A 27376-nucleotide genomic window follows, 5' to 3' on the forward strand; every position below is an offset into this window, starting at 1 on the left:
CTCCTGCGGAGGCTTTTCGAGTACCTCTACGAGAACTTCGTGGAACTGTCCCAAGAGGATTTCTGCTCGATCCCTATATGTATTGACCTTCTTTTCATATAGTTTTTAGTCCTGTTTTTTAAAAAATAAATGTTTACATGTTTATAGCACTTACCGACTGATCCTTCCCCTGATTCAGAGTCCGGGTTAATGGCCGGGGAGGGTTGGTAGGGGATCTCTGTGAGGGTGATGAAGAGATCCTGGCTGTCGGGGAAAGCAGTATTGTAAGCGCTGTCGCCTGCCTCGTCCTCCACAAACCCTTCCTCATCTTCCCCATCGGCGAACATCGCCGAGAAATTGCCCGTCGACACTATCCCATCCTCAGAGTCCACGGTCACTGGTGGGGCAGTGGTGGCAGACCCACCAAGAATGGCATGCAGTGCCTCGTAGAAGCGGCATGTCTGGGGCTGGGCTCCGGAGCGTCCGTTTGCCGCTTTGATTTTTTGGTAGCCTTGTCTCAGGTCCTTGATTTTCACGCGGCACTGCGTTGCATCCCGGCTGTATCCTCTGAGTGCCATGGCTTTGGAGACCTTCTCGTAGGTCTTTGCGTTCCTTTTTTTGGAGCGCAGCTCCGAAAGCACAGACTCATCACCCCACACAGCAATCAGATCCAAGACTTCCCAGTCAGTCCATGCTGGGGCCCTCTTTCTACTCTGAGATTGCATGGACTCCTCTGCTGGAGAGCTCTGCATCGCTGCCAGTGCTGCTGAGCTCGCCACGATGTCCAACCAGGAATTGAGATTCAAACTGGCCAGACAGGAAAAGGAATTCAAATGTTCCCGGGGCCTTTCCTGCATGGCTGATCAGAACATCTGAGCTCGGACTGCTGTCCAGAGCGTCAACAGAGTGGTGCACTGTGGGATAGCTCCTGGAGCTACTAAGTTCGATTTGCATCCACACCTAGCCTAATTCGACATAGCCATGTCGAATTTAGCGCTACTCCCCTCGTCGGGGTGGAGTACCGAATTCAAACTAAAGAGCCCTCTAGGTCGAATTAAATGGCTTCCTGGTGTGGACGGGTGCGCGGTTAATTCGAATTAATGCTGCTAAATTCGAATTGAAGTCCTAGTGTAGACCAGGCCTCAGTGAGACAAACCTGTCTGGAGCCAGGAAGCTGGGTCAGACTGCTGCAGATCAGGGCTTCCTTGAGGGAACAGCAGCCTGAAACAGGGAGGCCAGGTGTGGGTTAAGTAGAAAAGACAGAGCAAATAGAAGGGCTTGGCCTTTTCTACAGCAGACTGAGGGTGACCAGAGGAATATGCATTGATTTCTCACTGCAAAGTAAAGGGAATGGAAAAATTCTGTGTAAAAATAAACAACAGTAGAACCTCAAAGTTACAAACACCAGAGGTATGAACTGACCGGTCAACCACACAACCCATTTGAAGCTGGAAGTATGCTATCAGGCAGAAGCAGAGAAGAAAAAAAGAAGCAGCAGCAGCAAACACATTATGTGACTGTGTGTTAAATGTAATCTACTAAAAAAGTAAAGGGAATTAATGCTGCTAAATTCGAATTGAAGTCCTAGTGTAGACCAGGCCTCAGTGAGAGAAACCTGTCTGGAGCCAGGAAGCTGGGTCAGACTGCTGCAGATCAGGGCCTCCTTGAGGGAACAGCAGCCTGAAACAGGGAGGCCAGGTGTGGGTTAAGTAGAAAAGACAGAGCAAATAGAAGGGCTTGGTCCAGCCATAGGCTGGGATGGACAACTCACTCTTTTGGTTTTGTGTTATATGTGTTGGAACTTGGCTATCCTGGAAGAGGCAGAACTTTGGTGTGAGACTTAACTGGGATGTTAAGTCACCACAGACCGGGTCACATTAGAGGTAGCAGCTGACCATTGAAGATCTTGAAGGGAAACAGAAGCATGGTGAATTGTACCATGGTGGACCACAAGGGGTTGCTGCGAAGGCTGACCTGGCCACAAGCCCTTATTCACCAAACCCCATATGGCTCTGAATTCCCACCAACCCTCTGCAACTCCAGAGTGGCCTTAATTCCCCTCAGCCTTCCTCAAACCGCAGTTGACACGGACTTCACTTAATCTCCTCTTCACCCTGTTGTCCTACTGCTCTACAGCCTCGTGGCCCCACACCTCATCCAGCTCCCCAGTGGCCTCCATGGCTCCTTCTCTCCTGCACCCTTAGAATTTTGGGTGAGGGTGGTGAGCTTTCCCCTCCCCTCCGTTTTCTTCTGAGGGCAGCCAGCTGGTCCAACCCCCATCCGTGCTTTATAGGGCCTGACATGTGGATCCATTGTGCTCCAGTCCTCTGGGCGCAGGTACCAGGGATCTTCCTTTAGGGAAGTGCTGCTGCCCTTACCCAACTTTTCATCTTCCACTGGCAAAAATGAGGTTGCTTGCTAGGCTCCATCTCTGCTTTTTACAAGCAAAGCTGGTGAGGCGGGGAGGGACTTAATCCCCAACAGTGTTTTCCAGGATCTCAGGTTGTTCCCAGGGTGGTACTACAGGGTCCCTAGACAGTTTGGGTTTGCACATTTCTCTGATTTCCAATCCTTGTTCAACTGACTTTAAAGTAGAACCTGAATTTGTAATTTCCAGGCTTAGGGATGACAGTTTAGGATTTGTTTTTAAAAACCCAGCATTTTTTAATCTCTTTCTACAAGGTTGGGGGCAGGTCACAGTAACTTCAATGTCAGCACGACAAAGCCTTCTGTCCAGGAACTGTTTATATGTTGGCTGTGAAGGAAGAGTTTGCTACACAATGGAAGCCCAAACACTGAAACCTCAAACTTTGCCAACAACGGCACATGTACGGGGCATCACAGCCACCTTTATCCACAGAGCAAATTCTTGCCGACACCAATCCCAATGTGATCTGTGAAGCTAGGCAAATGCACTGCCCTTTTCTACAGCAGACTGAGGGTGACCAGAGGAATATGCATTGATTTCTCACTGCAAAGTAAAGGGAATGGAAAAACTCTGTGTAAAAATAAACAACAGTAGAACCTCAAAGTTACAAACACCAGAGGTATGAACTGACCGGTCAACCACACAACCCATTTGAAGCTGGAAGTATGCTATCAGGCAGAAGCAGAGAAGAAAAAAAGAAGCAGCAGCAAACACATTATGTGACTGTGTGTTAAATGTAATCTACTAAAAAAATAAAGGGAACATTTTAAAAAATTGACAAGGTAAGGAAACTGTTTCTGTGCTTTTTTCCTATAAATTAAGATGGTTAAAAGCAGCATTTTTCTTCTGCATAGTACAGTTTCAGAGTCAGTTGCTCACTCATAGTAAACTGTTCAGTGGTAAACTTTTGACAGAACAACCATAACATTTTGTTCAGAGTTACAAACATTTCAGAATTATGAACAACTTCCATTCCCAAGGTGTTCGTAACTCTGAGGATCTACTGTTGTAAAGAGAATTAACTGTAAAAATGGGACCACTTCCTCCTGGCCTTTTGAAGAGCTTTTGAAGAGGAAATTGTGTGATCATGGGAAACTTTAACTTCCCAGATATAGACTGGAGGACAAGTGCTAGTAATAATAATAGGGCTCAGATTTTCCTGGATGCAATAGCTGATGGATTCCTTCACCAAGTAGTTGAAGAACAAACAAGAGGGGATGCTATTTTAGATTTGGTTTTGGTGAGTAGTGAGGACCTCATAGAAGAAATGGTTGTGGGAACAACCTTGGTTTCAGCGATCATGAGCTAATTCAGTTCAAACTAAATGGAAGGATAAACAAAAATAGATCTGTGACTAGGGTTTTTGATTTCAAAAGGGCTAACTTTAAAAAACTAAGGAAATTAGTTAGAGAAGTGGATTGGACTGAAGAACTTGTGGATCTAAAGGTGGAGGAGGCCTGGAGTGACTTCAAGTCAAAGTTGCAGAAATTATCAGAAGCCTGCATCCCAAGAAAGGGGGGAAAATTCATAGGCAGGAGTTATAGACCAAGCTAGATAAGCAAGCATCTCACAGAGGTGATTAAGAAAAAACAGAAAGCCTATAAGGATGGGAGGGATCAGCAAGGAAAGCTACCTGATTGAGGTCAGAACATGTAGGGATAAAATGAGAAAGGCCAAAAGCCATGTAGAGTTGGACCTTGCAAAGGGAATTAAAACCAATAGTAAAAGGTTCTATAGTCATATAAATAAGAAGAAAGCAAAGAAAGAAGAAGTGGGACCACTAAACACTGAGGATGGATGGAGGTTAAGGATATTCTAGGCATGGCCCAATATCTAAACAAATACTTTGCCTCAGGCTTTAATGAGGCTAATGAGGCTAATGAGGAGCTTAGGGATGACAAATGGGAATGAGGCTATGGAGGTAGATATTACCACATCCGAGGTAGAAGCCAAACTTGAACAGGGGGCTAAAGCAGGGAGCCCAGATAATCTTCATCCAATAATATTAAAAGAACTGGCACATGAAATTGCAAGCTCATTAGCAAAAATTTTAATGAATCTGTAAACTCAGGGTTTGTACCATATGACTGGAGAATTGCTAACATAGTTCCTATTCTTAAGAAAGGGAAAACAACATGTTCTGGGTAACTACAGGCCTGTTAGTTTGACATCTGTAGTATACAAGGTCTTGGAAAAAATTTTGAAGGAGAAAGTAGTTAAGGATGTTGAGGTCAATGGTAATTGGGACAAAATACAATATGGTTTTACAAAAGGTAGATGGTGCCAAACCAACCTGATCTCCTTTGGGAAAAATTTTTAGACAAAAGAAATGCAGTGGATCCAATTTACCTTGATTTCAGTAAGGCATTTGATATAGTTCCACATGAGGAATTATTAGCTAAATTGGAAAAGATGGGGATCAATATGAAAACTGAAAGGTGGATAAGGAACTGGTTAAAGGGGTGACTACAACGGGTCATACTGAAAGGTGAACTGTCAGGCTGGAAGGAGGTTACTAGTGGAGTTCGTCAGGGATTGGTTTTGAGACCAATCTTATTTAATCTTTTTATTACTGACCTTGGCACAAAAAGTGGGAACGTGCTAATAAAGTTTGTGGATGACACAAAGCTGGGAGCTATAGCCAATACAGAGAAGGACCAGGATATCATACAGGAAGATCTGGATGACCTTGTAAACTGGAGTAATAGTAATAGGATGAAATTTAATAGTGAAAAGTGCAAGGTCATGCATTTAAGGATTAATAACAAGAATTTTTGTTATAAACTGGGGACGCGTCACTTGGAAGTAACAGAGGAGGAAAAGGACCTTGGAGTAGTGGTTGATCACAGGATCACTGTTAGCCACCAATGTGATATGGCTGTGAAAAAACCTAATGCAGTCTTGGGATGCATCAGGCAAGGTATTTCCAGTAGAGATAAGGAGGTGTTAGCATTGTTATGCAAGGCACTGGTGAGACCTCATCTGGAATATTGTGTGCAGTTCTGGTCTCCCATGTTTAAGAAGGATGAATTCAAACCGGAACAGGTACAGAGACGGGCTACTAGGATGATCTGAGGAATGCTTATGAAAGGAGACTCAAAGAGCTTGGCTTGTTTAGCCTAACTGAGAGAAGGCTGAGGGGAGATATGATTGCTCTCTATAAATGTATCAGAGGGATAAATGCCAGGGAGGGAGAAGAATTATTTAAGCTCAGTACCAATGTGGACACAAGAACAAGTGGTTATAAACTGGCCATCAGGAAGTTTAGACTTTAATTAGATGAAGGTTTCCAACTATTTCTGACTATTAGTGGTAAATATGCCCAATGGCCTATGATGGGGTGTTAGATGGGGTGGGATCTGAGTTACTACAGAGAATTCTTTCCTGGGTGTCTGGCTGGTGAGTCTTGCCCACATGCTCAGGGTTTAGCTGATCACCATATTTGGGGTCAGGAAGGAATTTTCCCCCAGGGCAGATTGGCAGAGGCCCTGGGGGTTTTTCACCTTCCTCTGTGGCGTGGGGCATGGGTCACTTGCTGGAGGATTCTCTGCACCTTGAAGTCTTTAAACCACAAGTTGAGGAGTTGAATAGCTCAGACATAGGTCAGGACAGTGGTCCCCAACCTTTTCGTCTGGCGGGTGCCAGATGAAGGACCGTGGCGGTGGTGGGGCACCCCCCCCAATGCCGCCAATTTCTGCGGCATTTCGGCGGTGCCGCCTCTTGATGACGTCGCTTGTCAGCGGCAAGTGACGTCATCGAGAGGCGTCGCTGCCAAATTTCTGTGGCATTTTGGCAGCGACGCCTCTTGGTGATGTCACTTGCTGCCGACAAGTGGCGTCATCGAGAGGCGTCGCCGCCGAAACGCCTCAGAAATTGGGTGGCATTTTGGCGGGTGCTCCACCGCCGGCCAGGACGTGGGCGCATTTAGATGCCCCTGCGGGCGCCATGGTGCCCGCAGGCACCGCATTGGGGACCCCTGGGTCAGGGGTTTGTTACAGGAGTGGGTGGGTGAGATTCTGTGGCCTGTGTTGTTCAGGAGGTCAGATTAGATGATCATAATGGTCCCTTCTGACCTTAAAGTCTATGAGTCTATGAGCTAATGTGTCAAATTGGTTTCAAATGAAACAAAGGTGTGTTTTTTTCTAAAATGTTGGTTGGCATTTCCAAGGGCTTTAATTTGCCCCAAATAGAACATCAAGTCCCTGGGGAAAGGCCCCACTCAGATGGGCATGCAGGCATGAGGGAAAAAATTATCAGGATGGATAGACTAGTAAGTTCAAGACACACTGGGGAGGAATCTCAGAGGAGTCTATACTATCACCTTAGCTTCGTAAAATGTGACACGATGGACCAGTCACATGAGCCTGAAGCTTGTTCACTCTGAGCCAGAATCACTGTTGGTAGGAAAATGACTTTCCGTGTAAGGAAATTAAGCTCCATTAACCTAGTGATTCAAAAGGAGGTTTCATCAGCTTTATCCCATGACACCGGGGAATGGAGGTGTTACAACTTGGCCCAGTACCACTCTGGAGGATTGTCAGGCTGTTGTGAGTGGGGCCCAATCACTGGGTGACACCTGCTTCTAAGCCAGGTGAGCCTGGGTGTGGTCTAGTCCCTGTTTCCAGGTCTGGATCTTTGGGGTCATTCCTCAGCCCTCTTGTCTGATGTCCTTCCTTGGAATGTGAGGCGCTGCCTTCCCATTGCCCTAGGCCCTGAAATCAGTGTCTGAGATCTCCCAAGTCCCACCTCCAGTCAGACTCACACCCTGCTCCAGCGCTCCACCTGGGTTGTGGGTTCTCTGGGCTTCTAGCTTGTCACCTTCAGGGATAATGTGGCAGGAAAGCAAGGAACACAGGCTTGGCACAGGGGCTTATTAATCAGAGACTTTGTCTTCAAAGCACTCAGGGGTTACAGGTCTTTGAAAAGCAACAGAAGATCTGAGATCCCTCCTCCCTGAGTCTTATCGGGCCCTTCCCACAAGTCCGAGGCATGTCAGGGTTTCAGGCTGGGCAGAGTCCCTCTTGCCCTCTCTCGCTACTGTACATCCTGCTTATATGTCATGATGGTCATACCCATCCCCTGAACAGAGCAGCTCTGGGGTCTCTGTCACCTTGCCATGTGACCCACTGGGTTGCCCCTGCACCCTCTCCTAGTCATGCTTTTCCTGCCTGTGGCCCCTCTGTTCCATGGGGGTGGGCCAGAAGTTGAGACAAACACAGTCAATGACTCCGGAGCATAGTCCTGATGGCTTCTCAGTGACAGTCCTTCAACTGCCTGTCAAGCACCTTTCCTGCTCAGGAAATGCTGTTCACTGGCTTGTCCTGGGCAAGTTCAGACATGTGTTCAACAACTAATACAAAATGGGCTTTGTAATTTTGTACGGTCACACACACACACACACACACACACCTCTCTGACACAGGATTTCAAAACTGTCAAGCCCTGTATGAACCGGATAATTAGGGCTGCAGGGATGGGACTTCCTGAGAGGCTGATGAAGGAGTCAGTCAAACTGTTTTTCTGTGAGGATAATAGAGGGTGTTCTGTGGACCTGTTTGCACCCTGCCAGAACCCCTTTCCACGGGTAGATGGTTGATATGACTCTAGGAGGACATGAGCCCCCTGCTCCTGCATGTGGCCTCATGCCCAGTCAGCCCAATGCAGTCGGCTTTGGCCATCTGAACCAGAGCTGAGAGCCATACCTGGCCTGGGCAGTATGAGGCTGTGAGGGTTATAGAACCCTTGTCTCTTCTGAAATGTGCCAGTGCCTGTGTCACCAGGAGCTGGTACCAAGGTCCACAGGAGCATTCTTCTCCCAGAGGTAGAGAGAGCCCCCCTTGCTAACATTATCTATTCTTCAGGCTATCAGCAGAAGGCTGGTAGGTCCTTGTTCAGGGATGTGGCAAAGAGAGACCTCCCTCTGTCTAGTGCCCTCTGAGACTGGGCTCTCTAGGGAAATTCCAGCCTTTTCTACTGTATGATCAAGAGAGGGGTGGGACTTGAGACTTGGTAAAGTGGAACCATCCCTGAATCCTGAATGTTTAAGTCTACCATAGATGGTGTCTTATTTGCTGAGCCCTCAATTGAAAAGATGCAGCAAGAGAGAAGAAAAGGCTCCTCCCATCCACAAAACTATAATAGACCTTCCAGTGCAGCAGCAGGAGCATTAATTCCCAGTGAGATTCCCCTCCCCACCCCTGTCTTTTCTTATTATCAGATGCCCAAGTGTTTCTGCTCAGAGATAGAAAACACTCATATGTGGAATACAGGATCAATGAGATCTACAGATGCACATGGATTGAAATCCACACATGATCATGTGATCCCCACCATCCATTACTACAGCTCTGTGATTTCCCCCTCCCCACTCCCACTCCCAAATAAAAGAATCTTTCTAGAAACCCACAGCAGGGACTGGACAGACAGAAGGTCTCATTTTCCTCTCTGCTTACCTGTCTCTTGCAGGTTTTCTGATTGCCATTTGACAGCTGCTTGCTGTGAGGATCTCTCCTCTATTCTTGGTACCAAACAGACCTTGGTTGAGTTGCACCTGGCAGGAAACAGCCTGGGAGAATCAGGAGTGAAGCTGCTGTGTGAGGGACTGAGGCATGCAAACTGCAAACTGCAGAAACTGGGGTGAGTATTTACCCTTTTTTTTCTGTAAAGGAATCCATGGAGTGTGAGGATGGTGTAAGATGTTGGCTCCCTGCAGGTACATGAAGGGGGTGTCTACATTGCAAAAAAGACCCACAGCAGTGAAGTCTCAGATCCCAGATCAACTGATCCAGGTTTATATTACAGGACTAAAAATAATAGCATAGGTGTTCCTGCTCAGGCTGGAGCATGAGCTCTAAGATCCACCCCCTGAGCAGGATTCCAGACCAAGCAGGAACATCTACGCTGCTATTTTTAGCTCTGTAGCACAAGCCCTGCAAGCCCAAATCAGTTAATCCAGGCCCTGGGACTCGCTGCAGTGTAGACATAACCGAAGAGTCTGAACACTGAGTATCCCTCCAGCCCCTGGTGTCTCAGTGGCTCCCAACAGTCTGCTAGCCTGTCACATTCAGTAAATGGAATTTATCAATAAAGATGGGCACATATTGGAGCAGTAGTTCCAATCCCCCTGAATCTGAAGGATAAATCATCATATATAAATGATTCCTAATGTGTCCCTGGCATTTAAAACTATTGCAGAATCTTAATCGCTTTGATAAAAGCCCGCTTTATCATCATTTTAATTATTTTTAAAATAATTAGGCCCCAGGAGCCTGATGACCCTATATCTCCCAGTCGTCCCTTATAGACACATTCCCACGCTGAGAACGATGTGCGTCTCAGGGAACTGTGGGAGGGATTCTGTCTCAGGAAGGAAGAATTTTTCCTATAACTCCTTCATGTGCCAAGGGAGGGGAATTTGCCTGCAGCTAACCCCCCTTCAGGAGGTACAGCATGTTCTTTTGTTTTACCCAGTCACCTCTGCTGGCCATTACATACAGGTGTATTTTATCATGGCTCCTTTCTGCTCTTCCCTGCATCCTTTAGTGAGTCTTCTGCCCCTAACGTAGGGAAAGAAGAAGGAGACTGTGTTTATGGGGGGGGCTCAGCACAAGACACAAGGAGAGGGAGGTGTCATCCCTTTTTGACTTGAGCATTTAGCCAAAATTTGGGGTCCTGCGTATTGTTTGCTAGAAGGAGAAATTGGTGATGGATCCAGGTATCTTTGATCTTTGATTCAGTTTTGTTTATGAAGACTGCACACAGTCCCATTTCCTCAGACACAGGAAGAATCAAACAGGAAGTAGTTTCTTTGCTCAAAGCTCACGCCTCTTTCAGCAACACAGAGATGCCACAAGCTCTCTCTGGGCTTTTTCTTAGGGAAACATCTCCAGTGCTTGTTCGGGTGCCTTGTTCTGCCCTTCTGTTTCTCGCTCTGTGGTATTTCTGTCTGTTCTTTTCTCGTACACAGACAAAATCAACCCACTGCCCTGGGTTTATCAGATCGTCATGGAACCCCCTTGTGCCACATGGTAAGCTCCTGCTCCAGCCATGCACATGGCCTGTGTGAAGCCAAAACAGAGGCCTGTATTGGCTTCAGCAGTCTATTCTATAAAGTAGCTCAATTAATTTTTTTACATCGAATAAAAGGCAGCTATTATTACGCCCAACCTATAAACAAGGCTTCCTGTGGTCTCCCCGCCCCTTGTGCACCTTTTGAGTAGCCATCTCAGCGTGTGAACTGTAACATTCACTGTTTTCAGCTCCTGCCTGGCTGAGGTGTGTCTGGCCTGTGAGGTACTCACAGTAGGAGGTGAAACTATTCTGAGCAGAGGGAAGGCAGGAGTTTGTAGAAAGACCTTTGACACACAGCCCCTCTGGGTAATAGAAAAGCATTTAGTCACTATTGTCACAATAGTCACTGCAGTAGCTGTTCTAATAATAGACGAGGCTCTCTGGGTTACGTCAGGTACCTGTGACATTCCAGCAATTGATGGGCCTAATTTTTCAGTAACCAATATGCCACTTGATAACCATGTCATAGTCTTTGGGCTTGGCTACACTTACAAGTTGCAGCGCTGGTGGAGGCTTTCCAGCGCTGCAATTAACACCCCGTCCACACTTGCAGGGCACAACCAGCGCTGCAACTCCCTGGTTGCAGCGCTGGCTGAAAACCCATCCGGGTTGGGGTATAAGGAGTGCAGCGCTGGTGACACCAGCGCTGCTCAGCAGGTGTGGACACTCACCAGCGCTTTACCTGTCCTCCAGGGAATAAGGAGCTATCCCAGAATTCCTGTTCAGCCACTCTGCACATCAGTTTGCACTCTACTGCTCTTGCCTCAGGTGACCCGCCCTTTAAATGCCCCGGGAAATTTAAAAATCTCCTTCCTGTTTGCTGCAGCCAGGTGTGGAGTGCAATCAGTTAATCAGTTACAGGTTACAGGTAACCATGCCTCCACGCGGCAAACGAGCCCCAGCATGGAGCACAGGTGAATTGCAGGACCTCATCAGTGTTTGGGGTGAGGCGTCTGTTCAGGCACAGCTGCGCTCGGCCGTAGGAATTACGATATCTTTGAGCAGATATCAAGGGACATGCTGGATAGGGGCCATCAACGGGACGCACTACAATGCAGGGTGACAGTTAAAGAGCTGCGGAGTGCCTATTACAACGCCCGAGAGGAATCGCAGATCGGATCCGCCCCACGACCTGCCGTTTTTACGTGGAGATGGACAACATACTTGGGGTGACCCCACTGCCAATCCCAGGGTAACGATGGACACTTCTGAGCAGGCTGGGGACAGGAGGAGGAGGAGGCTGCGGGGAGAGGAAACCGCGAGTGAAGCTCCTGGGATGGGGGAAGAAACCGCAGATTCCTTGGAGGCATGCAGCCAGGAGCTCTTCTCAAGCCAGGAGGAAAGTACCCAATCGCAGCAGCAGCCAGCAGTTGCAGAAGGACAAGCAGAGGAGCGGTGTACCGGTAAGCGGCTTTTATTTTCTGGGTGGAAATGTTTCTGGAGAGGAAGGGGGGTTATGGATGCATGCATGGCAGCGTCTAGATGTGGAATAGCCCGTTGATGTGGTCTATCACGTCGCGGTAATCTGCTTCAGTTATCTCAGCAAAAGCTTCATCCAGAGCGTGGGCAATATGCCTGCGCAGGTTTATAGGCAGAGCCACTGTGTCCCTTGTCCCAGTGACGGTGACGCGTCTGCGCCACTCTTCGGCCAGGGGGGGGGGGACCATTTCTGAACACAGGCACGCCGCATAGGGTCCCCCGCTGTTCCCTAGTGACTCGCAGTAGGGAAACATCTTCCAGGATTAAGTCCTGTGAAAAATGTTGGGAGACTCTTTAGTGAAGAGATAGGGAGATAAGATCACCCCTGCATCTGCATCTTCACCCTCTAGCACTCCAGATTACCCGAAGCAACCAGCTCCCCTCTCACTCAAGCCCCACTCCTCACTCACCATTTCGTGGCTTCTGTTGTGTTTTCCTTTTGGGATAAAGAATGCAAGTGAGAACTTGCAAGTGAGAACTCCCTCAGTGTAACAATTCATGTCTGGAGATAGTGGATACAATGCTGCCCGTGTTAAATGTTGTCATTTCTGTGTGTACAGTGACCTTGACTGGACTGCCCAGATGTTCAACATCACAGAGGCTTCAAAATTTGAGAAAAAATCCCCGAAAGAGCAAAGAGGACATGCTGAAAACTGTTCTTCAGCACTCTGCTACAGAGAGAAAAGAATTGAAGGAGTGGCGAGAGAAAGAAAGCAGGACCCGCAAGAGAAATGCAGTGGCCAAGAGGAAAAGCACGGAGCGGCTGCTAAGCATCCTGGAGCGCCAAGCGGAGTCTATAGAGTCACTCGTTGCCATGCAAGCAGAGCACTACCGTGCTACTCCCCCACCCGCCCGTCCTTTGTGCCTTGTGCCCCAATGTCAGCTCCAACCACCTTTCCCCAGCATCCAGGCTCTTACCACCACCAGCTGCCTCCAACACCTGTACGTTCCCCAACCAGCCCTGATACCTACCACCACCCTTACCCTCTGCATTCAACCCCCATCACCATGCAGTATATGCACCCTGAAGTGCAGGATTCATTAAACAGCAATCCAGACATGGCATATGCAAACTTGTGACTGTACAGTTCACCAACCCACACCCTTGCCCTCTTGTGTTAATGAAATGTTGTGTGTCTGTCTGTCTGTCAAGGAAGTTTTTTTCTTTTCAATAAAACAATTCTTGGCTTTGAAAACAGTCTTTATTATAGCAGATAGTGAAAGACACCTTAGCCCAGTAAAGAAAGAGGCACTGCAAATCATATTATTATTATGGATAATAGAATAACAGTGTAAGCAGTGCAATTCACTCCCATGCAAGGCAGCAAACATTACTGTTGGCTTTCAGCCTCAAATTCTTCCCTCAAGGCATCCCTAATCCTTGAAGCTCTGTGCTGGGCCTCTCTATTAGCCCTGCTCTCTGGCTGTGCATATTCAGCCTCCAGGACTTGAACCTCGGTGGTCCATGCCTCACTGAATGTTTCACCCTTCCCTTCACAAATATTATGGAGGGTACAGCAAGCGCTTATAACCGCGGGATGCTGCTTTCCCCCAAGTCTAGCTTCCCATACAAACATCTCCAGCGAGCCTTTAAACGCCCAAAAGCACACTCCACAGTCATTCTGCACCGGCTCAGCCTGTAGTTGAACCGGTCCTTGCTCCTGTCAAGCTTCCCTGTATAGGGTTTCATGAGCCAAGGCAGTAACGGGTATGCGGGGTCTCCAAGGATCACAGTGGGCATTTCGACATCCCCTACTGTGATCTTCCTGTCTGGGAAAAAAGTCCCTGCCTGCATCTTCCTGAACAGGCCACTGTTCCGAAAGATGCGTGCATCATGCACCTTTCAGGCCAGCCTGTGTAAATGTCAATGAAACGCCCGCGGTGATCCACAAGCGCCTGGAGAACCATAGAGAAATACCCCTTACGATTAACGTACTCTGATGCCAGGTGGGGGGGGGCCAGAATAGGAATATGCGTCCCATCTATCGCCCCTCCACAGTTAGGGAAACCCATTTGTGCAAAGCCATCCACAATGTCCTGCACGCTCCCCAGAGTCACGGTCTTTCTTAGCAGGATGCGATTAATTGCCTTGCAAACTTGCATCAAAACGATTCCCACGGTCGACTTTCCCACACCAAACTGGTTCCCGACCGACCGGTAGCTGTCTGGATTTGCCATCTTCCAGATTGCAATAGCCACCCGCTTTTCCACCGTCAGGGCAGCTCTCAATCTTGTGTCCTTGCGCCGCAGAGTGGGGGCGAGCTCAGCACACAGTCCCATGAAAGTGGCTTTTCTCATACGAAAGTTCTGCAGCCACTGCTCGTCATCCCAGACTTCCATGACGATGTGATCCCACCACTCAGTGCTTGTTTCCCGAGCCCAAAAGCGGCGTTCAACGGTGCTGAGCATTTCCGTGAATGCCGCAAGCACTCTAGTGTCACACGCGGCAGACAAATCCATATTGATATCATCGTCGGACTCCTCACTGTCACTTTGGAGCTGAAGGAATAGCTCGACTGCCAAACGTGTTGTGCTGGTGACACTCATCAGCAGAGTCCTCAGCAGATCGGGCTCCATTTGCCACAGAAATCGCGATTCACAGAGAGTAACAGAAAGACACTCACAATGGCGCCAAACGCTGCCGGAATGAATGCTGGGATGTGAAGCGATGCACCACGGGGCGCTGGCAAACAGGAAGCGGAATGACCCGCACACTTCCTTCCCCTTCCCACAATACTCAGCGCCAAAACGGCGCCAAAACGGGACGAGGTGTTCTGTGGGATAGCTGCCCACAATGCACCTCTCAATACAGCGCTGGAAAGTGCTGCAAGTGTGGCCACACTGCAGCGCTGGTAGCTGTCAGTGTGGCCACACTCCAGCGCTGGCCCTTACACAGCTGCATGAGCAGCGCTGTAACTCCCAGCGCTGCAACTTGTAAGTGTAGCCAAGCCCTTAGAGAAGGTGGCCACAGTCTTAAGATTCATTAGGGAGGCAGGACTGACTGTAAGCCCCACAGAGTGTTCATGAGAAAGGTACATAGATGCTCCAGCGTGTAAGGCCGGGGTGTCAAACTCACTTGAAGAGCGTTGAATTCTATGGTTACCTATAGTCCATAGGTCAGGCTATAAATACTATATTTTCTCTGTGATGCACAGTGGAATGCCCCCCTCATGACAGAGATCCAGCTGAGAATATGGCCTTTATGTAGTAACTAAATGTTTTGTTACTATTTATTGTTTGTTTAGTGCTTTATTATTGCATTCATCATCAGTGGAAAAATCTGCTCACCTTTAAGCCCATTGCTTTTCTGCCTTTGGTTTCTCTTCCTTCTCTATCCTCCCCTCTCTGCTTTCTCTTCTGCTGTCTCCTGTGTGTTCTCTGTATTTCCTTCCCTGCAGCAACTTCCAGTTCCCAACCCAGCAGGCTTCGCTCCCATCCCCTAATCCCCTCATTCTACCCGCTACAATGATAATTGATTCAGTAGTTGATGTTGGCACTGAAATCTCACTGGCGAGCAATAAAGTTGATAGTACAGTCAGATTACTGGGGGACAGGAGAGTTCCCATTCCTGAGTGATTGCTTCAGGCTCTCTGCAGACTCAGGCTGACTTCAATGTATCTGTTACAAACTTGGCTCACATTGGTGATCTCTGTAGCCATGAGGGCCGGAAACTTCCTTTTGTCTGTCGGACACTAAATCAGCCTATAGGCCAGACCCCAGTCTATGTTACTTATTTATGAAACTTCTGGGGGTCTGAGCCCCTCTTCCTGCCTCCCATGTGTAAACCATAATGCTAAATACCTGATGGAGTGGGCGATGAGAATTCCCACTGAGATGAATGGAGCAGTTCACACCTCTCGGAGCTATTGTTTCAGGCTGTTTTCATCTCCATGCTGTGTTCTCATTCAGCTGAGAATGTCTCATTGAGATGAATGGGCCACTTCACACCTCTCTGAGCCTACTATGCTGCTGATAGATGTGTAGAGCTCCTTTCTCTACACTAGGCCCACATTTGGGGTTCCTCACAGCTACAGCACATAAGAACATAAGAACGGCAGTGCTGAGTTAGGCCAAAGCTCCATCTAGCCCAGTATCCTGTCTTCCAACCGTGGCCATTGCCAGGTGCTTCAGAAGGAATGAACAGAACAGGTCATCAAGTGATCTATTCCCTGTTGCCCATTCCCAGCTTCTGCAAATAGAAGCTAGGCACTTCCCCTGGCCCCTCCAAGCTCACCGAGAACAGTTTCACAGCCGCATTTCGGGATTCACCAGCCCACTTGAAAATGCAGCCATGCTCTACCTAACCTTCAGCTTAGCTGAACACACACTTGGAACACAGGCTAATGGACATAACAGATGCCCGTAGAAGGACCCCAGTGTAAACTTTTCTTTACAATCCCACTGCTACCAACACCAAGGTTAAGATTCATTGCTGAGCTTTTAAGAGGTGCAACAAAGATCTCACATTCCAGAGGAGGGTGGAGCTAAGTGGATTTAAACCACCTTTATGCCTCTGAGATCCCCAGGATGTTAATGGACAACTCTGCAGCTTGCAACAGATGAGAATCCCAATAGCTGGTAAAGCAGAGTAATTGTTTTAAAGGAAAAGAGACTTTGATTCTGGAAGAGTGTGTCCCACAGGGAGCTATTCTGGTCAATGTCCTTGTATAGACAAGCCCTCAGTATCTATCCATCATGTTTAAGACCTGATCTACACTTAAAATTTAGGTCAACATAGCTACAAGGCTCATAGGTGTGGAAAAGTCAATAAAAATAAAAATAAGTTAAAAATTCAACCACTGGTGTAAATGCAGCTAGGTTGATACAAGAGGATAATGTATCTTCAGTTTGTCTATTTTGGTCATAGTCTCCTTGATCTGGGTGATATTTCTTTCTAAAGCACTGAGACTTTTAGTCTACAAGAAAGAGAAACTATAATTTACAACTGGCTTCCTATACAATTCCATTATTCTTCATTTTCCTCACCAGTCTCTATGCATTTGTTTATTGATATGTTGCAAATCCTTAGATTAAGGGTCATGGGGACTATGGTAAATGCTTCTTGGCTTTCCATGCTGGAATTTCAATTGAGAGGAGAGGACTGGATAGTCAGATGTGCTCATTCTCTAATCTGTGCATCTATCTCCTGCAGATTGAAGGCTTGTGAAGTCTCAGCTGCTTGTTGTGGGGAGCTCTCTTCTGCTCTCAACACCAACCAGCTGCTAAAAGATCTGGACCTGAGTGGTAATCAGCTGGGAGCCTTGGGAGTGCAGCTGCTGTGTGAAGGACTGAAACAGCCAAACTGCAAACTGCAGAGACTAGTGTAAGTATTGACCAGTTTCCTTTATGTAAAGACCTTGGCAGGAGGTGTGGATGGGCTACAATAAACTTCCTGCAGGTATGTGGTGAGGTTAAAATCTGAGTCTCTCCTATTAATGCCTCAGTTGGGGACACTTTCTCCCCACCCTCAAACATGTGAGAGCAAGAAGGAGGCACTACCCAGGAGGACCCTTGCAGTGAAGGAAAATCACCACCTGCAAACCAGGACAGCTCTGATCCCTCTATGAACAATTTCTCCTTCTCTGCAGTCACCCCCGCATCCACTTCACATTCCTCTCCCCTGCTCTGTAGGGTAGGTGGTGGGAGGGACAGGAACAGTCTCTATTCCTGAAGCCAAATAACATGCCCTCTTAGAGCACCGTCTAGCTGAGGATCTCAAAGCACTTATAGAACTGAGGGAATTCACCTCCCACCCCATTGAGCCAACTGGAGACAAAATAATATAAGATTCATTTAAGTCAGTTCCTGCTGCCTTGATCCCCTCCTGCTCCTCCCTCCATCCCTGATCCTCCGCCACCATTCAGGCTTGTGACCTCACTGTTGATTTATACTTCCTCGTATCCCCTCACCTACACCCAGGCTGCCATTGAATCTTCTCAGTTCTCCATCCCATGTCCTCCTGTCATCGTTCAGCCTATTGAAAGCAGTTTTTGCTGCACACAACATCCCTATACTAAGGTGCTCCTCCACCCCATCTCCAAATTTAACTGTTGGCTCCAACAAGAGTAGGCTTTGTCCCCATTCTGCAGACCCTGACAGTAAAAAGCTTCAAAAATCCTCTCGCCTGTGGACAGGAGGAGGTTCTCCATCAGCCTTGACATGCCATGTCTGTTCTGTGTCTAGGCTTAAAACCCAGCTGGATATTGCCAATGGACAAGTGAAGTTGGATGCAAATGTTCAGTAACTGCTTGACTAGATTGCTCAGAAATAGGAGACCTGATGATACTGGGCATTCACTTGTAAGGCTTCGGAGGGGTAGCCGTGTTAGTCTGGATCTGTAAAAGCAGCAAAGAGTCTTGTGGCACCTTATAGACTAACAGACATTTGGGAGCATGAGCTTTCGTGGGTGAATACCCACTTCATCGGATGCATGTAGTGGAAATTTCCAGGGGCAGGTATATATAAACAAGCAAGAAGCAGGCTAGAGATAAAGAGGTTAGTTCAATCAGGGAGGATGAGGCCCTCTTCTAGCAGCTGAGGTGTGAAAACCAAGAGAGGAGAAACTGGTTTTGTAGTTGGCAAGCCATTCACAGTCTTTGTTTAATCCTGAACTGATGGTGTCAAATTTGCAGATGAACTGAAGCTCAGAAGTTTCTCTTTGAAACTTGTAAGGCTGGTTGTATCAAGCAATGGATTCTTATGTCCTGGCCAGGTTACTGCATTCTCCAGGTTGGGGGAGCAGATTTCTGTCCTCAAAAGCAGACGATGACAGTATTTGTTAGTAGGGGTTCTAGATGTTTTTGCTCAGAGCCATTCCTAAGGTACGGTGAATCGGGGAGACCGCTCCGGGCCCTGCACTTTGGGGAGCCCTGTGGGCCAGTGGAATTGGCCAGCACAATCAGTCCCAGAAGTGACGGGTCAGTCCCGGAAGTGATGGATTCGTTACATCTGCCCCAGGCCCCGCTCCCCCCTAGGCTCTTGCTGCCATGCACTAGCCACAGAGATCAAGGATTGGAGTCATAGACAGAGGCTCAGATTTCCTCTAGCATATCTAGGATTCCTGTTTTGTGAATGAACACTATTCTGAGGAGGGTTTTGTGTTGTCCCTGATGGCCATAGAGGCCATCCTGGATGTGGAAGATCTTCTCTGTGAAGTGGGTACAGTTCCTCACGCCGAATGGTCCTGGGCTCTGGAGCTAGGAGGCATCTAGGTTAGCAATGTTATTGACAATCCAAAATAGTTCAGTGGGGTGTGACTTGGGACTTGTCTACACAGCCCTGCAGTTCAGACCACAGGGGTGTGAAGTGTAGCATGCACCAAACTTCTGTGTTGTAACTCCCCCATATAGACAATGCAGGTGCAAACAAAAAGGTACCTAGTTCGTGCTAACATAGTCCTGTTTGAAGAGGACTATGTTAACACAAGCTAGGTACCTCTTAGTTTGCACTAGGACCATCCACATTGGGGAGCTGCATGCACCAGAATGCCGTGCTGTTGCAGTTCACACCCCCGTAGTCTGAACTGCATAGTCCAACTGCATAGATGAAGCCTTGGTGGTTGCTATGGAAGAGAAGAATGAGGATCTCTTGGTCTTCTCCATGGCCAAGGAGCAGGCAAAGAAAACTTTGTTGTTCAGATACTTTGTTGTATCTTCTTGAGTGTTCTCAACACTGGCACTTGGGTTTTCTTGCCTTCTTGTATCATCTGTCACAGGAAGAAGAAACCACAAAGCTCTGTGAGGGCCATATGGGAAGGAAGTGCTTCAGAACCAAAGTATTCATGGCTGTGGTCAGTCAGTGACTGTGATGTCTCACTGGTTCTTCTAGTCCTTGGCTGCTGGGCTAGGGCATCAGTGCTTTGTGAGTCTAACTGAATCAATGAGTTCTCTAGGATGGATCATGATGATAAGACCTTCTTGTCTGGAAATTAATTAATTAATTAATAGGCAGAAGATTAAAAACAAACACAAGGAAGTATTTTTTCACACAACGCACAGTCAACTTGTGGAACTCTTGGCCAGAGAATGTTGTGAAGACTGAGACTAGAACAGAGTTAAAAAAAATAACTAGATAAATTCATGGAGAACAGGTCCATCAATGGCTATTAGATGGGAATGGGTGACAAGGGTTGGATCACTTGATGATTACCTGTTCTGTTCATTCCCTCTGGGGCACCTGGCATTGGCCACTGTTGGAAGACAGGCTACTGGGCTAGATGGAGATTTGCTCTGACCCAGTATGGCTGTTCTTATGTTCTTTCTCTTTTGGAGGTGGTAATCTGACTGGCATCGAGGAGTGATCCACGTTCATTATAAAGGTCAGGATGTGACCGGCTGTGTCTGTGATAATCCAAAGGAGAACAGGGCAAATAGAAAGTTTTGTGCATTGGATCAGGTGTATTGTCAGTGAGAATTGTTAAGCCTCCAAGAATGAGGAGCCTCAGGAACTGCGTCACCATGTCAGTCAATGTCTCTGTCAACTCCTCCAGAAAACTTGAGCTCTCTGTAGGTAATAGATCTGTGCTATTGGGATGTCTTATTGCGCTTGTCATTAGTCTCTCAGATTAAGTAGATGCACTCAAAGGATTTTGTTACAAAGGAGCTTCTTTTGCATTTGAAGCTGGGTTGCAATAAAATTGGGTTTCTGCCCTGGGAACTGCCTAGTCTGGGTCTGTAGGGCACAGTGTCAGCTGGAAGTCATGAAATGATCCAGGTCCCAGGCTGCAGTGTCAGATAGCCAGGCTCTGGGGATGCAGACCAGGTCAGGGATTATTATTAATTATTATTATATATATATTTATTATAAGGATCTAATTGAAGCTGATAAACATCTTTTAAGCCACTAACCTTGCTTTAATCAACACGAGCTTTGATCCTGAGGTGTGCCTGTGTCTGTAGTAATTTTGTGTGCTGTGGCTGAAACTCAGTTGCACTGGATTGGTGGCTGGTGCCTAGAGTAATGCTTTCCAGAGGCTGGCTTGTATTTCTTGTGTGTCTTCCATGTAAATCTTGGATTGGGGTGGGAAAGTCTCATATTCATGAGAGACTCCCACAGTCTTTTGCCCACACGAAGGCTACGTCTGCACTCAGAGCTGGGAGTGCGATTCCCAGAGTGACTAGACACACTTGCACTAGCTCTCATCGACCCAGCGTGCTAAATATAGTGATGTAGCTACGGTAGCGCGAGCAGTGGCATGAGCTAGCTGTTCCAAGTATGTATCCATGAGGGGGGTTGCAGGAATTCGCCTCCCCACAGCTCTTCATAGCCTTTGCATTTTTGCTTGGGTAACTCCGGGCCCTGGGTAGTCAGCTTCCTGAATTTCCCAGACAAAGTTCCTCAAATCAGACACTGTGCTTGGACCCCTCATCACTATCCCTAGTATCTATTCATTGATAAGTAGCTCTCTGCCCTAGAAGTCTTAGGCTTTGTCTGCAGTTGGAGCTGGGAGCTCACATACACACATTCATGCTAGCTCTGATCTTTGCTAGTGCACTAAAAATAGTAGCGTAGCTGTGGTAGCACAGGCAGCAGTGATCAGTGGCATGAACTAGCCACCGCCACCCAGACATCTTGACATCTGGTGTTCATCTGGACTTCTGTGCTAGGATAATTTGCTAGTGCATCCGGTAATGTACTGCGAAAACAGATGTGCATCAAAACCACAGGACCCTTAAATATATATGATTATTTCAGGTAGCTGCAAGCATGAAGTATTCTAAAACCTAGCATCAACACTGGGGAAAAACTTGTGGAGGCAGTGCTAGCAATTCTATAATTAAGTTTGCATTCAGATTTGCAATTAAAGGAGGACTGAAAACCCATTATTTTACAGTAAAGATTTTGAGGTAAACAAAAATCAGGTTATTCCTCTAATCTCCGGACAGATGACTCCCATACCCACCTACCATTCCTAACCAAGCTACAGAGACCCCATTGTCCTATGGAGTCATGTTGTCTGATATATATGTAACCCTTCTGCCCATCTGAGTTGGCAGCAACAAGGGCCTGGTTCAGTATCCAGGGGTTCCGTTGAGCCCCCACCCAGTGACCTGGGACAATTACACACCACCCCCCGGGTGCCTCTAAGAGGCAATACTTCCCCTCTCACAAGCACAGAGTCTGAGTGTAGAAAAATCCTTTTAATAAAGGAGGGAAATAATGCGGCATTATGTTGGGGAAACACCACAAACAGGATTCATAACACAAACCATGAGCAACAGACCCACCCTCAAGTAAGTTTGGCAGTGTCCTTTTCCCCTGAGGGTCTTAAGTCCAGCAACCCGAAAAATCACCCAAAGTCCCACACCCCAAAAGTCTCTGTCCCTGGACAGTGCAGCCCCAGAGTTCAAAAATATTCATGAGAGACTCCCACAGTCTTTTGCCCACACGAAGGCTACGTCTGCACTCAGAGCTGGGAGTGCGATTCCCAGAGTGACTAGACACACTTGCACTAGCTCTCATCGACCCAGCGTGCTAAATATAGTGATGTAGCTACGGTAGCGCGAGCAGTGGCATGAGCTAGCTGTTCCAAGTATGTATCCATGAGGGGGGTTGCAGGAATTCGCCTCCCCACAGCTCTTCATAGCCTTTGCATTTTTGCTTGGGTAACTCCGGGCCCTGGGTAGTCAGCTTCCTGAATTTCCCAGACAAAGTTCCTCAAATCAGACACTGTGCTTGGACCCCTCATCACTATCCCTAGTATCTATTCATTGATAAGTAGCTCTCTGCCCTAGAAGTCTTAGGCTTTGTCTGCAGTTGGAGCTGGGAGCTCACATACACACATTCATGCTAGCTCTGATCTTTGCTAGTGCACTAAAAATAGTAGCGTAGCTGTGGTAGCACAGGCAGCAGTGATCAGTGGCATGAACTAGCCACCGCCACCCAGACATCTTGACATCTGGTGTTCATCTGGACTTCTGTGCTAGGATAATTTGCTAGTGCATCCGGTAATGTACTGCGAAAACAGATGTGCATCAAAACCACAGGACCCTTAAATATATATGATTATTTCAGGTAGCTGCAAGCATGAAGTATTCTAAAACCTAGCATCAACACTGGGGAAAAACTTGTGGAGGCAGTGCTAGCAATTCTATAATTAAGTTTGCATTCAGATTTGCAATTAAAGGAGGACTGAAAACCCATTATTTTACAGTAAAGATTTTGAGGTAAACAAAAATCAGGTTATTCCTCTAATCTCCGGACAGATGACTCCCATACCCACCTACCATTCCTAACCAAGCTACAGAGACCCCATTGTCCTATGGAGTCATGTTGTCTGATATATATGTAACCCTTCTGCCCATCTGAGTTGGCAGCAACAAGGGGCTGGTTCAGTATCCAGGGGTTCCGTTGAGCCCCCACCCAGTGACCTGGGACAATTACACACCACCCCCCGGGTGCCTCTAAGAGGCAATACTTCCCCTCTCACAAGCACAGAGTCTGAGTGTAGAAAAATCCTTTTAATAAAGGAGGGAAACAATGCGGCATTATGTTGGGGAAACACCACAAACAGGATTCATAACACAAACCATGAGCAACAGACCCACCCTCAAGTAAGTTTGGCAGTGTCCTTTTCCCCTGAGGGTCTTAAGTCCAGCAACCCGAAAAATCACCCAAAGTCCCACACCCCAAAAGTCTCTGTCCCTGGACAGTGCAGCCCCAGAGTTCAAAAATTTATCTGCAGAGTTTTACCTCCCAGCCTGGGTGGAAATGGGGGGGGGGTGCAGGGGGTGTTAAGGGGCACCTTACATGATCTGAGGCTGACTGCCCCGCCTTTCCGTGGGGTTCTGTTGCAGCCTTCACCGCAAGCCGTTCCACCAGCCGCTTCGCTCCAACAGCCATCCCACCAGCCGCTCCACCTGTCCCATGAAATGCTCCACTCGACACTCCACTCCACCAGGTGTCCTGCAAACTGCTCTGCGCCATCAGCCACTCAGCAATATATTTTCAGCCCCTCCTCCCAACAACACTCAGTAATTTTAGCTCTTCAGTGACTTCAGCTTGTAGTAGGGGAACCTCTGTGCTGGTGCACCATTGGCCCAAAGTGAATTCAGCTCAGCAGCTTGTAACCAGATTTCTAATAAAATCAAAATTAGCTCTTATATAATTTAGATGATATTTTTACTTCAAGGTCCAAGAGACACAGACAAGGTTTTCATCTGAAGTCCAAAAGACCAAAACCATCAAGACACTTGATCACAGCCTTGGATGGCTATGAGACTACTTACCCTTGAGCAGAGGGTTGGGGTTGCCCAGCCCACCCCCCTCCCTCTCTCTCTCAATTCACTGTTTTGGAACCCATGTCCCTTGTCTAGCGAATGCTACTTAGTTGATGGTCAGTCCCTTTGTCATAAAATAGTTCCACTGTCATTGATTCATATAGTCAGGGTAATAACAGTTTATTCTTCCTGCCCCAATAACAGAGAAACTGGGGATCCCACAGCAGCTAAAGTGACCATTTGGGCAGCTGTGGGCTCATGTTAGGCGGGGTGGGTGTGCCTATGCAAACAAGATCAGCCCCTGAAGTTCTTTTGCACAACTCGCCAGAATTCACCACCAGATGTCAGGGTAGAGCTCATCCTGACTCTGCTTACATATAATATTGTTGCCATCATATGACTTTATCACAAATTTTTATATTTGATGGTTTTTCTTAAAGTCACAGCTGCTGGAATCATGTGAATCAGTGAGCCCCTCGCTTTTTTAAAATGAAAGCTAAGTTTCTAGCCCTTGTGGTTGCAGAGAGAGCCTGAAAACCAGTCTCAAAAACCAGAAGACAAAGAAAAAGAACCAAAAATGTATTTGTAAAAAAAATCCCATGAATTTTAAGCTAATAGTGTGATTTTTTTGGAGCTTGACTCATGATTTTGGAACTTTTGGGGTTGGCCACTTGCCATGAGTGCGTATTTTACTGCAACATTTTGGCATCAGACTTAATATAAAATAATGTAACAGAGTTCCACTAGGTCAACACTTTACTATTTTTAGTTTTTCTCTGCTTGAAAGTTTTCTTCTCTCCTTTTCTCTCTGACTCTTTTTTCCTCATTGTTTTGTAGTGTCTGTTTTTACCCTCCAATTAACCTCTCTTCTGACCTTTTTACCACCCTCTAAACTTCTGCCTCCATCTTCCCCATTTTCCTCCTGCTAACCCTCTCCTAGAGCCTTCCTAGAAACACCCCTCTCCCTCTCCCTCTCTCCATCTTTATAGTGCAAGCAGTGGGGCTAATATAGGATGTCACACTCAAACCTGGTTCTCATTGGTCAAGGGATGGGGCTTAGGACAGAGTCTAGGGCTGGATTCTGGCTCATTCCCCATTCTGATTGGTCAGGGAAAGGAGATGCTGGGTTGGGCCACCTGCCAATTGCTGTGATGAGCCTTGTTCACTCTCTGATGTATCTGCCCTGCATTTGTCTCTCCTGCAGGTTGAGATTTTGTGGTCTCACAGGCACTTGCTGTGGGGATCTCTCCGCAGTTCTCAGCACCAGACAGAGCCTGACAGAGCTGGACCTCAGTTATAATTTTTCTCTGGGAGATGATGGAGTTCAGCTGCTGTGTGAGGGACTGAAACATCCAAATTGCAAATTACAGATACTAGGGTAAGTAATATTTGGTGTCCTCTGTGTGTTTTCAAGTGACCTCTATGTAAAGCACTTTACAGGAGCTATAGCTGGTGTCTGGTGTCTGCCCCTTGTAGGTATAAAGAAGAGCTGAGAGTTCAATGTCTCTCCAGTACCATTGTCAATGGCTCACAACATGCACCCAGCTTGCCCTGTTTGGAAAATGGAAATATTAAGCAAAGGTGGGCCCACAGTAGACAGCTGGGGAAATATTTCAATTTTTTTAAACCAATTCTTTAATATTGGGCTTTAAAAAAAAAGAGAGAGGGAGCACTCTCTTACCCTTCCACTAACAGCCCATTTTACATATAACTTTAATGACTTTGACATCTTTATATATTAACTTTAAAACTTGTGACACTTCTGCACAAATTTTGAAGCCTTCCACATTGGATGGTGAGCTCTCTTGAAAATCTGCCCCAAAAGCAACAGCAAAGTGAATGTCAAAATCAGCTACCTTTTACTGCAGCTGCTGTCTATCATTGGAGGTTTGGGGTTAGAGCCACAAACCCCTAATCCAGGGACCCCCATTCTCTCCCCAGAACATCAGACTCATGGATGGAGGGATGAGATGCTTCTGTCCCCATCTTTCCCCACCAGCCTCCAAGCAGGGCTTCAAAACTCTGCCTGTCAGTATGTAGGTGGACAGGACTCATCTCAAAGCTCTTTGTTTTTTCTCCACCATCAGTGACGACTGGCCTCTCCTCCGCCACAGCCCTGCAGAGAGTGATGGTGGCACCTCTCCCTGGTGGCAACTGCCCCATCTCTCCCTCACAGCTCGGAGGAGGGTGGGGAACGAGTAACTCACTGAGAGTGATATGGGGGGGAGCGGGAGGGAAGATACACAACTGAAGTGTGTCTGCTTCACTGCTGTGCTGCTCTGACAGATCTGCTGGAATAGTCCATGGAATAGTCTCCCCCCGGAAGGGGTGGAAGCTCCATGACTTGGGCCATCATCACAGTAGACTAGACAACTCACAGGGAAATACACTGTAGGGAGCAGGGCACAAGGTGAAATAATGGCCTTGTGAACCTGGTGCAGTGCCCACCCCCCACCAGCTTTGGATCTAATGTGCTGCAGAGAAGGGATCTCTGGAGACTGTGTTAGTGACAGATCACTCCTACATCACCACCCACCACACTCTGATTGACAGCTGCCTCAGAAGGAGGCAGCTTGTGTCACTCACTAGCAGGGCCGGTGCAAGGATGTTTCGCGCCCTAGGCAAAACTTCCACCTTGCGCCCTCCCCCGTCCCTGAGCCCCCGCCCTGAGGCGCCCTTCCCTCCCCTCCCCCCCATGGCAGCTCCCCTCCTCCGCCCTGAGGAGCCCCCCCTGCGACAGCTCCCCACCCTCCGCCCTGAGCCGCAAGCCTGGGAGGTGGGAGAAGTGAAGCAGCCATGGCGTGCTCGGGGAGGAGGCAGGGCAGGGGTGAGCTGGGGCGGGGAGTTCCCTTGCGTGCTGCCGCCCCCCTTACTTGCTGCAGGTGGCTCTCCCTGCGCTCCCCTGCCCCAGCTCCCTCCGCCTAAATGCCGATGGCAACCAGGGAGACTGAAGATCTGGCCGCCACGGTTGCTGCCGAAGAAAATGCCGCCCCCCAAATCCTAGTGCCCTAGCGGTCGCCTAAATGGTTGCACTGGCCCTGCTTACTAGGTTGGGGTATCTGCACCCAGCTCCTTTGATGCCATCATGGCAGGTCAGTGAGCTTCTGCATTGGAAAAGGAGAAAGTGAGCGTGTCAGTGAAATAAACAGGGTCATAGTAGGGTTTGTTTAAGGCCAGAGCTATTTGGTTACTTGTAGCTGCA

At 47.6% G+C, this 27376-nt stretch overlaps 1 pseudogene; it reads left to right on the forward strand.

The window, feature by feature from the left end:
- Window positions 1-27376, forward strand: part of LOC120392877 — a 64030-nt pseudogene that overhangs the window by 23000 nt on the left and 13654 nt on the right.

Source organism: Mauremys reevesii, unplaced genomic scaffold (genome assembly GCF_016161935.1).
Source record: "Mauremys reevesii isolate NIE-2019 unplaced genomic scaffold, ASM1616193v1 Contig120, whole genome shotgun sequence".
Taxonomy (NCBI): Eukaryota; Metazoa; Chordata; order Testudines; family Geoemydidae; genus Mauremys; species Mauremys reevesii.